This window comes from Colossoma macropomum, unplaced genomic scaffold, assembly GCF_904425465.1.
Source record: "Colossoma macropomum unplaced genomic scaffold, Colossoma_macropomum, whole genome shotgun sequence".
In the NCBI taxonomy this organism is placed as follows: domain Eukaryota; kingdom Metazoa; phylum Chordata; class Actinopteri; order Characiformes; family Serrasalmidae; genus Colossoma; species Colossoma macropomum.
Genome location: NW_023494990.1, coordinates 265,446 through 278,188, shown reverse-complemented (window position 1 = coordinate 278,188; position 12,743 = coordinate 265,446). Strand labels below are relative to the sequence as shown.

The 12,743-nt window shown below is 36.4% G+C and overlaps 1 pseudogene; it reads left to right on the top strand.

Annotated features, from left to right (window-relative positions):
• The window catches only part of LOC118800646, a 47,498-nt pseudogene that overhangs the window by 25,037 nt on the left and 9,718 nt on the right, over window positions 1-12,743 (top strand).

Sequence of the window (12,743 nt, the reverse complement as noted above, 5' to 3'; positions counted from 1 at the left end):
CTATTGTAATCATATTGAATGTACATTTTTTGTTCTGTTTTTGTTTTCACAAGATATTTGCAGAGGATAAACATTAGACAGACTGATGACTTTATAAATAATTTTCACTTTAGTAATAGTTTTGAATGTGGTTTCTTAAATGTTTCTCTGACTGCAGGCTGAATAAGAGCAGTATTACAGATGAAGGCTGTGCTGCTCTATCTTCAGTTCTTTGTTCAAATCCATCACACCTGATAGAGCTGGATCTGAGTGAGAATAAACTAGAAAACTCTGGAGTGAAGCAGATCTGTTCTCTACTGAATAATCATTGCTGTAAACTGCAGAAACTGAGGTAATTGGTAATTGTTAAACATTCAGTAAATGTAAAAAAAATCTTAATATGTGAGCTCATTACTACTGCTACGTGATGGGAGAGGCATACCTCTATATTGACCGACTAACACTAAACAGATTTTCAGAGATATTTTAAAAATGTTTTTTCTTTTTAATACTAATGAACAAATGTCTTCTATCCAGTCTTTCACTCTGCAGTATAACAGAGGAAGGATATACTGCTCTGGCTTCAGCTCTGAAAACAAACTGTTCATCACACCTTATAGAGCTGGATCTCCGTGGGAACGATCCTGGAGATACAGGAGTGAAGCTGATCACCGATAGAGTAGAGGATCCAAGATGTAAACTGAACACACTTAAGTAAGAAATTTCTACTTTTTATTTTATCACCAACAATAACACTAGAAATGTAATTCTGTACATAGTATGAATTGCATACTCACCAACAATGCATTACGCAGTAAAAAACAAACACAATTTCCAGAAAAGTTGGGACATTTTGTAAAATGCAGTAAAATCAAGAATCTGTGATTTGTCAATTGTCTTGAATATTTATTGAACTGAAAGTACAAAGATTTCCAGTGTATTCACTTGCCAACTTAGTTTGTAAATATAAACAAATGTTTGTCACTGTATTACATCACCTTTCCTTTTAATTACACTTTATAATCATTTTGGATATCAAATCAGATATCAAAATTATTGTAAAACAATATCTCAGACATCAGTTAGTTTATGTGTAACCATTTTTTGTAATGACCTATGGTGTAGCTTTTAGCGGCATTAAACTCTTCGGATGTCTGGTTCCTATCATCACTGTTCAGAATGATTCTGACTTGGTAAGTTTCTCTAAAATGGCACATTTTACATCAAACCACTCATAATGACTTTGTTCATATTTTAACAATTTCGTCTTGCAGAAATGTTGATAAATTGCTGGAATTCCCTGTTAATTGCTCATACTGAAACTCTTTGGCTCCTTGGTTTATTTAAAGCTACCTTACTTAGTTATTCTTGCATGCTGTGGTTTGTGTACACTGTGACAGAAATGAAAGAGGAAGAGAGAGGAAGCACGGGCATGATTACATAAGAGGATAAGGAATGTCACTTGCTCTCTGAATGGAGACAAAAATAGTTTTTGAATGGTGAAACATGGAATTTGTGGATGATTCACTATGTCAATAAGATCAGCTCACCCATTGTTCTCAATTTGTCCACACTACAATGAGGACTGATTTTCAAACGTGACACACTGAAAGATGACTCAGTCTAACAACAGTGCTTTTAGCTTCATAAATAAGAGATAATGCTGAGATATTATGATGGCATGTCAGTGAAAGGAGATCATATGCAAAGAGATCTAATTCACTGCATGCATAAATATCTGAATTTAAATAATCTAAACAAAACTGGTTAAAACCAAAACCATAAATGCAAAATTAATTAAACACTAAAGACTTTGAGTGTTCTTTAACTATGCTGTGCCCAGATATTAAGAGTTCAGTCTCACATGATGAATAGTTTCCAGATATCCAAATGACTTCCTAATGGAATTCCTATGCGGAATCTGGAGGGGATTTTCACATTTTTGTTCCTCGAAAGATGAACATCAACATCATCCAGGTTGCTGGGAATTTGTCAAATCCTCTGGTTGTTGATCCAGGATAAAGTTCTTGTCTGCTCTTTCAAATGAAGGACTTGATTGCTTCACAAGGCCACTGACTGCCTTTCACAAGCTTGACAGAGTATTCCTGAACAGTGATTATCTGCTCGTGGTCTACTTACTTAAATTAACTTGAAGTAGTTAAACTAGGCCTTTTGGTTGTTGATTCCTTTGTTTTTTATCTCATTACCCATCTCATTACACAATGCAGAGAGGCCAAACGGAGGAGGGGTTCCCTCTTAGCGGTCTACCCCTTTCATGAGGGAAAGAGAGAAGAAGTGAATGGAGAGGTTTTTAAATACCTGGGGACATGTGATACTAGACATGCCCCTTCTCCTTTTTTGAACGGAAACTTGCTTTGATCATTTCCAGCAGTACTGACACTTACTGGTTGGCACATTACCTACAGATGAGTCTAAAAATTTGATATTTGGCATTCAGCCATGCGTGTACTACTGTACAAATAGTGCACTGTTTTGTAGAAGCTAGAGAATTTAAAAACTTTCACAGCGCACTATATAGGAAGGAGAAGCCTGTTGAAATTTGGCCAGGGTTTGATGCCATTTAAGGCACTAAAACACAGACATATGATGCTGATAAGACATACAAATGACTTCCCTTACAGTGAATCATATAGTAAGTACTTTAATTCAAAGCCTGTGCTAATAATGGAGTTGTTTAGCTGATTAGCCTTGTTCTATTTAGGAAAATTAAGCTTTCAGCCACTCAATTTACATAAAACTGGGTTCTTACTTTATCAGTACTCTCAGTGGTCCATGTGAGCAGCATTACAGCCAGAAATGATTCCATTAGCAGCACAAGGATTTTTCATTATGTGGCTCAGTAATACAGAATTCCATTGTTGTGAGGCAGTCATAGGTGTACATATATCGAGTATTTTACAGCAGCTTCAATCACAGCTCAACTGATTATATTTCAGGCCTGGAACTATACATTTTACAGCAAAATTAAATGAATTTGGCAAAGAACTCATGTTTTGCTCATCCCACCACCTGGAAATGTGTTGTTTTTTTTTACATTTCTGATGTATTATGTGGAAATAATGTCTTATTTTCTCAAAATAACTATTTATTATTTTAAAATAATCAAAGATCAATAAATGTTTTTTCTTTTTTTTCTGACTTATTATTTTTGTGTTGCTATGGACAACCCCAATTCCAAAAAAGTTGGGACGCTGTGTAAAATTTATATAAACGTAAATAAAAAACAATGCAATGATTTGCAAATCTCATAGACCCATATTTTATTCATAATAGAACATACAATGTGTATCAGATTTTCAAAGTAAGACATTTTACTATTTCATGAAAAATATTAACTCATTTAGAACATGGTAACAACGCATCGTAAAAAAGTTGAGACAGGGCAATGTCTGCCATTATCTAGCATCCAATCTTTTTTTAACAGCAGTCTGTAAACGTCTGGGAAGTGAGATATCCATTTGCTGGAGTATTGGTAGAGGAATGTTGTCTCATTCCTGTCTGATGTAGGATTCTAGCTGCTCAACAGCTCTGGGTCTTCTTTGCTGGATTTTTCATTTCATGATGTGCCAAATGTTCACCTGGACTCTTCTTCTGCGAAGCCATGCTGTTGTGATGTATGCAGTATGTGGTTTAGCATCGTCTTGCTGAAATATGCAAGACCTTCCCTGAAAGAGATGCTGTCTGGATGGGAGCATGTGTTGTTCTAAAACCTCTATATACAGTTCAGTATTGATAGAGCCTTTCCAGATGTGTAAGCTGCCCACGCCATAGGCACTAATGCAACCACAGACCATCAGAGATGCTATTGAACTGTGCGCTGATAACAAGCTGGATTGTCCCTCTCCTCTTGAGTCTACAAGACAAAGCTTCTGTGGTTTCCAAAAAGAGTTTCAAACTTTGATTTGCCACAGATTTTTATTGAACCCAAAACATTTTTCAAATTTGTCTCAGTCCATTTTAAATGAGCTTTGGCCCAGAGAAGACAATGTAATGGATGTTTTTGTGGATACAGACGTATACAAAATTTTGCATGCTCCTGGTCAAATTCCATGTTTTGTTGATTTTTGACACCAACAAACAGTTCCAATTAATAATGTCCCCCTTCTGACATCAAGAAGCTGTCCTGTCGTTTTATGTAATGGTTATTTCCTGTCCTACTGATGACCACTATGGGGGTGAGCAAAATGTCTGACTCTCCACATCCCAATTAAGTCCACCGAAAGATGTTTTCCACAAATTAAAGCACTATTCATTTCAAATGATAAAAGAATACAACAAATTATTTGAAACAGAGTAGGAGCAGTGCCCATAGCAGTCTGCCCTTATCTGCCAGTGGCCCATTCAGTCCAGCTAGATGGGGTTAACTCAAACAAAAAGGGAGTATAAGACACACGCAAACCTAAATAACCATTTTGGCTCCTACACATCCAGCTTTTTTTAGCTTAGGCTTAGGATAAGACATTTACATAATTACAGCTCATTAAAATATTTAGCAATTAATCTACCAAAAGATTTTTCCAAATTGTCAGCAATTAGTTTTAGACCTCTTATTGCTAAAATTAAAACTGATATTCAAAGCTGGAGCTTGATTCTTTTTCTTAGGCTTAACTTGCAGCTCAGACAAGATGCTTAATTCTTCTTGTAACCACATTTATCAAGCAAGATGGATGGATAGAGAATTATCATTGATAAAGAGCCCCCTATCCAGGCAGTAATAGGAAATAGTGATTAAGTTAAAAGAGTAGACATCATAGAGAATCCTCCTATAAAAACCTAACTAAAAATTTGGACTAAAGTAGTAAAAGAATACAATTTAAGTGAAATGTTGAAAGAAATTAGATGGTGTGCCTATGACTCTGAATTCAGACCAAATAAGCTGGATAGTTGGTTCAATATTTGGCTGACAAAGGGTATAACAGCTTATCTCTAAAAGAAATATATAACCCTGAAAATCAGGACTTCTAGCATTATCTTCAACACAACATAACTTTGGCAAAATAATTAAAGGTAATACATTATATATTGAATATTGAATTTGGTTATTAGACCTAATCAGTCTCAGCCCCACAAAGGAATCATATCTAAAATGTACAAAACCTTAATGGTAAAGAAAGAACGTTTGACAGAATACATGAAAAAAGTGGAAACCTACCGAAAATCAAGGATGTTGGAGGATGTGTGGGGAGCGTGAGACTGGCCACTGGCATTATTTGGGGAATGGGAACATTAAGACATTTTTGGGTTGCATAAAGTACTGAAAAATATATTTAGTTTAGAATTTCCCTGTGACCCCCCACCCCCAACACACACAATGGATGACAGGATAAATTTGGTCAGTGAAATATATGTAATGGAAAAAAAAATATTTTTCTATTAGACTGAATATGTCAAAATTTGTAAAATTATGGTTAAAATGGGTCAACTGTATGAAATCTAAGGTCAGAGTTTGTTGAGATACTGCACTAAATCCATTAACAAAATGGATTTAGTGCAGCATTTTAAAGTAACTGATAGCCGAAAGCATTAATGTTTGTTGGGAATGAAGCAAGACTTTTTCTCTCTCCTTAAAGGCTTCTGAAGACTCCTGCTGCAGAGGAAGCCTGTTCTTCTTTGATTGAAGTTCTAGGAGTAAACCCCTTACTGCTGAGAGAGCTGGATCTGAAAGGGAAAATACAAGGAGATTCAGAAATGAAGAAGCTCTCTGATCTACTGGAGGATTCGCACTGCAGAACTCAGAAACTTAAGTATGCAGTTTAATACACTAGACTTTAAATTATATATAGACTGTTTAAAAATATATATATATATATATATATATATATACAAATGAACTCACTATTATGCAATGGTTATTTATCAATTGCAAGTTACATAACATTGCTTCCTTTTGTCTTACTATAATGATTGCATGTAATGTATTTTCCATCGGTATCTGTCTACAGGCTGAATAAGAGCAGTGTTACAGAGGAGGGCTGTGCTGCTCTATCATCAGCTCTTTGTTTAAATCCTTCACACCTGATAGAACTGGATCTGAGTGAGAATAAACTAGAAAACTCTGGAGTGAAGCAGATCTTTTCTCTTTTGAACAATCAGTGCTGTAAACTGCAGAAACTGGGGTGAGTTCTTGTTGTTACACACTAAAAAAAGGTAACAAATACTAAATATTCTCAATGTTAGTTTCACAAATCAAATACATGCCATTTAAAAACAGCAAACCTTTATCGTGTCTTTATAATACTGCTATCATATGTTTTCTTTCCAGTCTTTCTTTCTGCAGTGTCACAGAGGAAGGATATTCTGTTTTGGCTTCAGCTCTGAAATCAAACTCCTCATCACACCTGATAGAGTTAGATCTCAGAGGGAATGATCCAGGAGATATAGGAGTGAAGAAACTCATTGATCTACTGGATGATCCAAACTGTAAACTGAAGATAATTAAGTAAGAAAATTGTACTTTACAATACCTTAAAAATTATTTTTAAAATGTATGGGTACATTTTATGTCGCATAACATTGCATGGTTTTGAAAGAATATTTTTCTCTCTCCCTGCAGGCTTTTGAGCAGTCCTGCTGCAGAGGAAGCATGTACCTCTCTGACTAAAGCTCTAGGAATAAACCCCTTACTGCTGAGAGAGCTGGATCTGAGTGGGAAAATACAAGGGGATTCAGAAATGAAGAAGATCTCTGATCTACTAGAGGATTCACATTGCAAAGCTCATACACTTAAGTGTGTAGTGTGACTTATTATTTGTGTTAGTTTTAATATGCATCTAGAATGTTTTCAACATTCCACATTTTATATAAATATATAAACCTACTTTCTTTTTAATCAACACACAAATATCAAAATTGTTTTTGGAGTACTGTTGCTAGAAAATCATAATTACATAAATTGTTATAGAAGACTATCTTTGTCAGTGATAGCATTCATGCAAATTTCCACTTTTTCTTGTGTTACTCAATTGTAATTGATGTTACTAATCTTTTCTCCACTATTCCTCTCTGTTATCAGGCTAAATAAGAGCAGTATTACAAAGGAAGGCTGTGCTGCTCTATCAGCTGCACTTTCTTCAAATCCTTCACACCTGATAGAGCTGGATCTGAGTGAGAGTAAACTAGGAAACTCTGGAGTGAATAAGATATGCGTCATGTTGGAGAATCCTAAATTTGTGCTACAAAAACTAGAGTGAGGTCATTTCCATTACTATGCTCATTATCAGCACAGGCTGAAAGTTTATTCTGACACTTACTATTGGACATCTGATTAGTTTTGATATATATATAGATATTTTAGTTATATATATATATATATATATATATATATATATATATATATATAATATAGTATTAGTTATTACGCCTTAGCTATTGAGTTTTTTGTTTGAAAGATGCTGTAGAGTAGAGCTGCACCCTTAAACATACATTAAAGAACATAAAATAATATAAGCACTACCTTCAGTGATGGGAAATACAGGTTGGTCAAGTGATGGAGAGGCCTTCTTGTATTGAGGACTACCATGATTATTATTAATGTAAAATTTTGATATATGTATAGACTTTCATTCTGCAGTATAACAGAGGAAGGATATACTGCTCTGGCTTCAGCTCTGAAATCAAACTCATCACACCTGATAGCGCTGGATCTCAGAGGGAACGATCCTGGAGATACAGGAGTGAAGAAGCTCACTGATCTACTTGAGGATCCAAACTGTAAACTGAAGACACTGAGGTAGATATATTAGAAAATATGGCTACTTTAAACTTGTACGTTTTAAACTCACATTCAAATTAAAGCATTTTTAGTATATATAGTCATTTGTTGTAGAGAACACCTAGTATTGGCTTTTATGTAATAAAATCACTCTGTCCAAAATATTAGTAATATATGTTTTAATTCAGTGCCTACCAAACCAGGTGCTATGAAATAATTTAGTGATCAACAACTCGAAACTGAACATTGGGCCATGAAGAGTGAGTTGTTTTAGTAAATTTAGTTCTTCACTACCGAGATATTCTACAATGATGTAACTCTACTCCAGCTATGACAAAATACAAAACATGAACTGCGTAAGCACTTACAACATGGGTACATCTGGGTGCTGTTTCAAGAATTTTGACACTTTTCTCCCACTTTTTTGAATCCTTTCAAGTAATACTCAGAACACATCAAAAAAAAGCATATTCATAGCTTTACATCAGCAATTAGACCCTTCAATTTAGTTTCTGTAGAAAAAAATCTCCATTAATAAATGATAATAAAAGCATGGCCTAGCTCACAGACTATATGTAATATTTCTTTAGTACATGACAGAGAGCGAGATGACTAATAAACAATAAGAACAGTCCATATACCCACTTGTAAATCCACATTTTTTGGAAATTCCAAAAACCAAAATGCTATTCGGATCTCCGTAATTTACAAGGTGTTTCCTCCTTTAGTTCCCAAACAAAACAAACATCATATTTAAGAACTGCGAGGGGGCATCTTCACCAATCGCTTTAGAGAAACAATCACCTGATCCTGAGAGCATAAGTAATGTTATTTTATTGGTAAATTATTTTTCAGAATGTGTGAGAATTTTGTGTCTGTCTAAGCTGTGTCTGCTCTTAGTAATACCTTTTTAAAGACTCCAATGCAAATGTTACTCTGATTTAACAGCTCAAAAATGTCCGCTGCATGTTGCTAAAATTTTAGTAAACTAAGCAGAATATGTAATTAGATGCAGTTTGAACATCACACATTTTTGTGTGGCCCTCCCATGAATGAATATGCATGAGAAAGAATCAAATTCTGTATTTCCCCTTGTGTTTGGCCCAAAAATTGCATGTTTAGGCTTGTGCACCAGTTTTGTACATAACAAAAGTGCATCTGAATCGTGTCTGAAACTGGCACAAAAGGCTAAGTACATTAGGCCCTCAGTGTTTTGGAAAAGTCTTTTTCAACCAACCACATTATCCAAAGTCTGATATTTCACTGAAGCTTGTATTTGCCTAGACAGTTGGCAGTAAATCATAAAAAAACAGTTAGTGATAATTGTTAGTAAAATGAGTGACTTTTAACCTTTTCTGCAGGTTGTTGAACAGTCCGACTGCAGAAGAAGTCTGTGATTCTCTGACTAAAGTTCTAGGAATAAACCCTTTACTACTGAAAGAGCTGGATCTGAGTGGGAAAATACAAGGAGATTCAGAACTAAGGAAGATCAATGATCTACTGAAAGACTCACATTGCAGAACTCACAAACTAAAGTGTGTAGTGTACATCAGTTTTACTTCTTTTAATTGATCTTAAACAATAACTTTATGTTGTCCATTTGAATTTTATCATTTCAATTGTGCAAATGCATTTAATGTCTGCATGCTTTTTTCATAATACTTTATAAGATTATAACAAAAAATGAATACAGTTCTCAGAGCAGTTAAGGGAAATTGTTAAGTTATGCAAGAGTATGATAAAAGTTCATCATTAAAAGAGCTCATTTAAAAACAAATTTTCGTTTTAGGAGTGACATTTTAAAAATGATTTTTTTCTACACAATTCCTTTCTATTTTCAGGCTGAATAAGAACATTATTACAGACAATGGCTGTGCTTCTCTATCATCAACTCTTTGTTCAAATCCTTCACGCCTGATAGAGCTGGATCTGAGTGAGAATAAACTAGGAAACTCGGGAGTGAAGCAGATCTGTTCTCTACTGAACAATCAGCATTGTAAACTGCAGAGACTGGGGTGAGTTCTAGTTGTTCCGCTTTATATAAGAAGGACCATCCTAATACATCACCGCATTTGTAATGAACCATAGTATCCAGAAATGTGTTACTTTGTAAATTTTGTTACTGCCATGTGATTGCATATAGATGTGAAGAAGCTCACGGATCTACCAGTCTTTGCTCTACATTGGGGAGTAACTAACACTGAACCAAGTCAGATATGAATGTTTGCATATTAAATATTTCTGTCTTTTTTAACATCTACAAGCTTTTCTTTTGTGTAGACTTTCATTCTGCGGTATAACAGAGGAAGGATATGCTGCTCTGGCTTCAGCTCTAAAATCAAACCCCTCATCATGCTTGATAGAGCTGGATCTCAGAGGGAATGATCCTGGAGATACAGGAGTGAAGATGCTTAATGATTTACAGAACAGTCCAAACTGTAAACTGGAACAACTTAAGTAAGAAATTGTTTAACTACTTTCTTTAAATGCTCACTTCATATAACAATATATAGGGAGTTCAAGAAGGGGAATTACCCAAGTCCTCCTCAGGGAGCTGCAGGAGGGACCTGAAAAAGGTGATGAAAGGTGACCAGCACCTATAAAAGTTGTCCACGCAACCCCTCAAACTAAACTTGATCTTCTCGAGGTGCAAAAAGAAGAGGAGGGTGCAAAAAGGGAGGAGAGTGAGGCTTCCAACTGATGAGAACTATTCGTCTTGCTAACAACAGAGCAAAAGCAATAGGGTCCACTTCAATTCAGACCCAAAAAAACTGCACCACAACCCAATGAAAGAACACAAAAATCCCTCTAAACAGTCAAACCCACTTTGAACATACTTTATACAGACTGACCTAAAACACATCAAGCACATTTACTTTTTTAAATACACCACCACCCCCCCAGATGCCAACACATATTCCTATACAATGGGAAAATGTACCCAGCAACAACAGGAAGTGAAAAAAAAGAATGTTACCCCTGAGATCTAGTCTTGGTCAAGCATCCACACATATTTACTAACTGCAGAAACTAACATTTATATGTGTGTTAACATTTGTATTTGTGCATTTACTATTTGTCCTTAGGTACTGAGTTATCAGAAAGGCCAAGCCTAATTACTATATACAGAGAATATGTAAGCAAAAAGACACACGGTGAAAGTAATAACTGCTTACATAACATAAGAGATTCTATATGTGCATAATTCGCATAAAAAATAACAATAATTGAAAAAAAAATCGACCTTATTCATATATGCACTGCAGCTTGTGCGCTAAGAGAACTTTTACTGTAGCTAAATGTAAGTGAACTCTTACTGGTTAACAGAACGTGAAATGTGGAAACAGGACCAAGTCATTGGTATTAAGCAGCATAAAGCTACTTTACCTCACAAGGCAGAAGAGTAGATCAGCGATTGTAGTGATCTTTCAGAAAGGCCTGGGCCGACTCTGGAGTTTCAAAACCTTGAATCCATCTTTGGAAACAACACCTAGTCAAGCAGGGTAGAGCACACTGAACCGGACCCCTTCTTTGTATACTGTGGCCTTCCTCCGGGTGGAAGGCAGCCTGTCGCCGAGAGAGGTCTGCGCTGTACTCATGGAAAAATCTGATGTTGTGACCTTGAAAACTCACACTCACCTTATTCTGGAATGAGTGAAAAAGCCTCAACTTCTTAGAGTCTGTGCCCCCCACCGCAACTGATCGACCAAGCCAGTGTGCCTTTTCCAGGATGGCACGATGCCAGAAGTGGTCTGAGCTGAAGCCCTCTAACACCAGCTCCGTCATGAAGTTTGTTGGATCTGCGCCCTCCATCTTCTTTGGGATTTCGATTGCTCTCAAATTTGAGCGACAGGAGAGGTTCTTGAGGTCATCCAGCTTATCAAGCACTGCTGAGTTTTCTGCACTGATTTTCCAGTTGAGCAATCCTATTGCTGTGACCTGAAGCAGAGGCTTCCAGGGCCTTGATGCTCCCCGAATGAGATTTGAGTGTTTGTTTAATTGAGTCCAAAGTGTCGACAATGGACTGTAGAGCAGAGAGAGCTACAGTTTTCTCTAAAAGCAAAGAACTTTTCAAGTTTTGAAGGGGAGCATCGCTCACGTCAGCCATGATTTTAGCTGCCAGTGAGGTAGGCCTCTCTAGAGGCACCACTGTGTCGTGCGAGGGGCTGCCCGCTGCGTGGACTCGAGAGCCAATTGAGTCCTTATCATGTCTCCCTGAGTTAGTCCCCGCTATTAGTGACTGCTCTAGAGTTGGTTGTGAGCGAGCAGTGGTGCATGCAGTTTTGAATAGGCTTCTCTCTCTCAAATTGTGTGACATCAGACTAACCCTAATCCAAATAATAAAAGCGTCAGGTAATTTTCAATAAGATAATACCTCTGTTGTCGCTAAAAATATGAAGTACATTAGTGTGTAGCTATGGGAGCAGTGCCAACACACATCTGCTCAGAGCGCATTCTTAACTGGAAGTCGGCACTGCATTTTTAAGCAAGCATAATTGCTATCAGTAAATAAAGAATGCTAGTTTTGACTGATACCTCTGCCCAAATAAAACCAGGCTGTTTCAAGCCTTTTCACAATCAGTGGTGATTTGGTACTATCAGCATTATTCCATAATTCACATACAGTGAAAGTGATCATAATGTGTGACATTTTCTTTCTTTGCAGGCTTCTGAAGACTTTTGCTGCAGAAGAAGCCTGTGATTCTATGACATAAAGTTCTTGGAGTAAACCCCTTACTGCAGAGAGAGCTGGATCTGAGTGAGAAAATACGAGGAGATTCAGAAGTACAGCAGCTGTGTGCTTTATTGGAAGATTCACGCTGTAAAATAAAGGAGCTTAGGTTAGTAATACCCAAGTTGTGGACAAAGAGAGAGAAATAAAAAAGAAAGAACAAAACCTCTCCAAACTAAGGCACTCCTTAAATTCAAATGTCTATATTGTATTGACATGTCCTGGCTGGACTGTGAAAAAATGGATATGTGTAGCAGTTAATGCCTTCTTCGGGGCATAATACAAATGAGCTAAAAGAAA